Raw genomic sequence first — 5682 nt, 5'->3', positions numbered from 1 at the left:
ATACTTTTTTGCGCCCTAAGGGCGTAGCTAAGGATAAGGCCCTGCAAAAAATGCGGTATTAAATGTAAGTAAATGGAAGATTTTGTTTTTTTCTAAATACAAAAATCTAATTTTCTCACTTTTAAGCTATTGTATGCTAAGCTGTCGGCCAACTCATCTTTTGATAACACTGAGAGCCCATCCTCTAGTGTAGGGAAGCCGAAGCTCTTGCTCATCTCTCGGCAGACAGAAATTTCTTTGCTGTCTGGGAGGCAATACAAGAAGTCTTCTTCCCCGCAGCCGTTGAATACCAGGGCTCCCTTTGGATATCTCAATCTTTGGGCATAAAACTGAGCCTCTTGTTTCTCCTTTTCAGATAATCTTTTTCCCGAAGCATGTCGTATAATATAATCAGTAGCATCAGATAATGTTTTGGGAATAGGGATGGCAGTTTTTTTAGTTTTGCTTGCTTCTGCAGTTTCTTGCTCAATCTTGCCTCCGATTTCCAAGGATTTCTCCTTGATGGGCTCGGAGGGCTCAGCTTCGGTATCGACTTGAACCTTGGAAGCTTCGGCCTCAATATGTGTTTCCGAAGTTTCGACAGCTTTCTTCGGAGTAGAGCTCGAAGTTTTTATTATTTCTAGCACATCTAATACATTGACCATTCTCTTTCTCTTGGGGGTTGTCGAGATATCCTTTTGTGCCTTCGGCATTGCCACCTCCGCCGAAGGACTTACTGCTTCCAATATTCTCGTTTTACCAACCTTCATCTCTTCAATATTAATAGCCTTCGGCTCATCCGATTTGGCTGATGATGTCTTCGGCGCCGCAACCGGTTCACCTTTTTGCGAAATCGCAAGTTTTTTGCCTTCGGACACCGAAGAGGTCTCACCGCCAAAAGCAGGCACTGCAGCCGGTTCAATATAGAGTGGTCGATGAGTAAGGACTTTCACTCTTTTCCTCTTTGGCGCAGACTTGCTCGCAGCAGCTGAAGCATCATCTCTCCCGAAATCTTCACTTTTTCTTTTTTGTCCCCGGGGTGGGTAACGGTAGTCGGGATACATGAACCCAATGGCATCGAAAACTCTGTTTAGTCTCTTCTTTTTACGATTCCCGAAGGCCGCAGATAATGCGTTATCTTCTGCTCGGGAGTACAGCCCAAGCAGATCATCGCTTGTAGCTTCGACGCTTTTCAGCCAGTCATCGTATGGCTTGATAAACTGGTCTCTGAATCTGAAGGTATATTTTAGCCGAACCAGACCACCTTCGTGGGGATTGCTGATGGATTCTTTTGGCACCTCCCAGTCGGCTAGCAACGGCCATATTCTGTAGGCCACGTGCTCTTGTACTAAGTCCCTTGTCCCAGTGAAAGAGCAGACTAAGCCGAAAGCTTTACGGCACTCTTCGACCGTTTTGTCAATCTCTACCTTCGGTTTACGGAGCCCGAAGCATTGCCAGATAGGGCGCATGATTATATCTTTAATGTCTTCTCGTGCTTTTAAATCATTCTTTACATAAAACCATTTATTTTGTCCAGTCTCCGGGCCATCTCTTCCGAAAAGTTGGTACTAGCGAGCTTGAACCAGAGCGAGCAATGAAACTATAGCAGCCGAAATTATTATGATACTGTTCCTTACCCAAGGCTTCGTCTCATATAACAATTCATGCATGCTGCAGAAACTTTTTGCATTTGGTTCCAAGCCTTGACTTCTTAAAGCCCACACGAAGATTCCCATTCTTATAATAGCTTCGGGGGTAATCTGGTGAAGGTAAATCTGAAATATCTTCAAAACCTTGACTACAAAGCTGCTAAGAGGAAGCCGAAGCCCAGCCTTCAAAAAGCTCCGAAAGATCACGACTTCATTCTCCTCTGGAGTAGGACAAGTTTTTTCTCCATCGTCAGCCCTCATAGCAGACATATCCCGAAAGTATTTCCCCTTCATGTTGTCAAGATGGCTTTGCTTAATAGTCGATTTTCCAAAAACTGCATGGCTTGGTCGCCAGGGTCGATCTTCGGAGTCTTCCCCGCCGCTCTCCACATCATAGTTGTCACTATCACTGGTATCTTCAGACAAACCCTCCAAAGTTTCCCTAGCAATCTTCTCCGCATTTGTCCTTGATTCAATAAACCCAAGATTCATCTCCTCAGAGAGGCTCAGCTTCGTTCCAGCGGTAGCTTTCTTATCCTCAGACATCTTCGAAAGTGCTGACAAAAGTGCTCTCAAAGCCGAAGCTTAAAAATGTAAAAATCTGGTCAAGCGTGTGTAAGAAAAGAGCTGTTTGAGCAGGCAAGGCAGGTGGCAAGAAAGCGTGCTAAATGAACTAGTGGTGCGCTCTTATTTATACGCCTGGTGCATTGCGCGCTGGAGGACCCGCTTGTCAGTGGCTGTTGCTATTCTAGCAAAGGGAAGGTGTTTTTTTGGACCTTCGGCTCAGAGCCTTCGTCCTTGTCGCAATCTAAATTTATCATTCTAACAAATTAATATTGCGAGGGGCTACTGTTGGGGGCCTTCGGCTTCCGAAGGTCCTCAAAAACATAAGTTAACAATGTTTCTGGAGTGTAATACATGAACAGGTACCTTCGGACATGGACCTTTCGGACTTAAGTTAAAATCACTGCATGACGAAACACAAGGGGGAACGAAGGATGTAACAGAGCCGAAGCTGTATGAAAGGGAGCTTCGGCATGATGACAGGAAAAAGGAAACCGACTTAAAGAGGAAAAGGCTGTCTAGACCCGGTGAATTGCTATAGAGTTATTATCAAATGTAAAGGGCATGAATGTAATTTTACATGGGCTGCGACCCGCGCCTATAAATAGGTGAACAGTACTCCCGTACTGTTCACGCTGACTGGACATTTGCTTTTGTGTTACGCTTGTATTTGTACTGCCTTCAAGCCGAAGGTATACTTGTAATAAATTGTTATCTTTACTTGTTCATGATAATAACACAAAAATAGTACAGTGACGATAATATATTTGATTGTTCACTTTGTTCATGTTTTGTGTAAACTCTTCTTCATTTTTATATGTCGTACTTGCGAAGGTATGCTTTCTGTAATCTTTGTCTGAGAGTCATTATATCCTAAGGGAAATAATGCTTCGAAGGACGTAGGACTTTAACATTTAACATTCTTTATGTTGCCTTGTTCTTATCTCGAATCATTTGAGAACAAGTCACCAACACCTGCGCTCGGCAGTAGCGACGAGATTTGCTTCAACAGCGTTGCGTTTTGCTTGCGCCTTCTTCTTGCTTTTCTGTGTGCCGCGCTGGACGGACACCTCGGGGACGTCTTCCTTCTGCCTTCCCTGAGGCTGCTTGTCTTTCCGGAAGATAGCTTCGACCGCCTCCTGACCAGAGGCGAACTTGGTGGCTATGTCCATCAATTCTCTTGCCTTGGTGGGAGTTTTGTGTCCCAGTTTGCTTACCAGATCCCAGCAAGTGGTGCCGGCAAGGAATGCTCCGATGACATCCGAGTCGGTGATGTTAGGCAACTCGTTGCGCTGCTTTGAGAACCGTCGGATGTATTCTCGCAGGGATTCCCCTGGTTGTTGCTGGCAGCTCTGGAGATCCCATGAGTTCCCAGGGCGCACGTATGTGAGAGCACCTAGAGGGGGGGTGAATAGGTGATCCTGTAGAACTTAAAAACTTAGGCCACAAAACTTTGATTAAGTGTTAGCACAGTTAATGCCAAGTGGCTAGAGAGAAGATCTTGCACAATACGATAACCACGAAGAGTTCAACACAGAGAAGACACAGTGGTTTATCCCGTGGTTCGGCCAAGTACAAAACTTGCCTACTCCACGTTGTGGCGTCCCAACGGACGAGAGTTGCACTCAACTCCTCTCAAGTGATCCAATGATCAACTTGAATACCACAGTGTTATGCTTTTCCTTTCAATATCCCGTTTGCGAGGAATCTCCACAACTTGGAGTCTCTCGCCCTTACACTTAAGATTCACAAAGAAATACGGAGTAAGGGAGGGAAGCAACACACACAAATCCACAGCAAAATGCGCACACACACGGCCAAGAATCGAGCTCAAAAGACTATCTCAAGGTTCTCACTAGAACGGAGCTCGAATCACTGAGAATGACAAACGAATGCGCAAAGACTGAGTGTGGATGATCAAGAATGCTCTAAGGTTGCTTGGTGTACTCCTCCATGCGCCTAGGGGTCCCTTTTATAGCCCCAAGGCAGCTAGGAGCCGTTGAGAGCAATTTTAGAAGGCCATCCTTGCCTTCTGTCGTCTGGCGCACCGGACAGTCCGGTGCACACCGGACACTGTCCGGTGCCCGATTCCCTTCCTTAAATGGCGAAGCCGACCGTTGGCAGACTTGGAGCCGTTGGAGCACCGGACATGTCCGGTGCACACCGGACAGTCCGGTGCCCCCTTCTGACCGTTGGCTCGGCCACGTGTCCCGCGCAGATCGCGCGACCGACCGTTGGCCCGGCCGACCGTTGGCTCACCGGACAGTCCGGTGCACACCGGACAGTCCGGTGAATTATAGTCGTACGCCGTCGGCGAATTCCCGAGAGCAGCCACTTCGCTTCGAGTCAGCCTGGCGCACCGGACACTGTCCGGTGCACCACCGGACAGTCCGGTGCACCACCGGACAGTCCGGTGCCCCAGACCGAAACAGCCTTTAGGCTGTACACAGCCAACCCTTCTCTTTTCTTCTTATTTCTGTTTCTAACACTTAGACAAGTATATTAGTACACAAAACCAATGCACTAAGGCTTAGAAACATACCTTTGCTCTTGATTTGCACTTTGTCCATCCATGAGCATAAATTCACATTTAAGCACTTGTGTTGGCACTCAATCACCAAAATACTTAGAAATGGCCCAAGGGCACATTTCCCTTTCAATCTCCCCCTTTTTGGTGATTTATGCCAACACAACATAAAGCAACTAGAACAAGTGCAATATCACTCCAAATAAAACTCAAATTTATTTTGATTCAATTTTGGCATATATGGATCATCCTTTGCCACCACTTGGTTTGTTTTTGCAAATCAAACTCAAATCTCTATCTCTAAGTCAAACACACATGTTGAAGCATAAAGAGAGTCATTCCAAACGAGATTGATCAAGAATTTCAAAAACTCCCCCTTTTTCCCATAATTAATACTTCTCCCCACAAGAAACCAACTTTTGACAAGAGAGAGACAACAAAAGAGTTTTGACAAAACAAAAGCTCTATTCTACTATTTTCAAACTTTCTCAAGTGGTAGCTGATCCATCTATTGCTTTGGCCTTTATTTTCTCCCCCTTTGGCATCAAGCACCAAAACGGGATCAATCTTGGCCCTAGAACCCCATTGCCTCACCAAAATCTTCAATAAGAATACAAAGGCAATAAGAGTACATGAGATGAACTTGGAATAAGTTACCCTCTCATCGGAGTGCAGTGGAAGTCTTTCATGGTCCAAGTCCACCTTTTCCCTTTTAATTCTCCTTTTAGACTAAAACAAGCAAACTCAAGCATACGGTTAGTCTCAAAGGGTCAAGTTGTAACACATCTCCCCCTAAAACTGTGCATCACTTTGCAACGGACTTGTGAGGTCCAGGGAGTGTTTGTACAACTTGAGCACCACAATAAGCAACAAAATGCAGAATGAACATGATCAAAGGCATAACCACATGTATGCTACAGTTCAATCCAAGTTCCGCGAATCTAAGACATTAAGCTCACTACG

Source organism: Zea mays, chromosome 4 (assembly GCF_902167145.1).
Source record: "Zea mays cultivar B73 chromosome 4, Zm-B73-REFERENCE-NAM-5.0, whole genome shotgun sequence".
In the NCBI taxonomy this organism is placed as follows: domain Eukaryota; kingdom Viridiplantae; phylum Streptophyta; class Magnoliopsida; order Poales; family Poaceae; genus Zea; species Zea mays.
The sequence above is the reverse complement of the archived record's forward strand: the minus strand, read 5'-3'. Positions refer to the sequence as shown.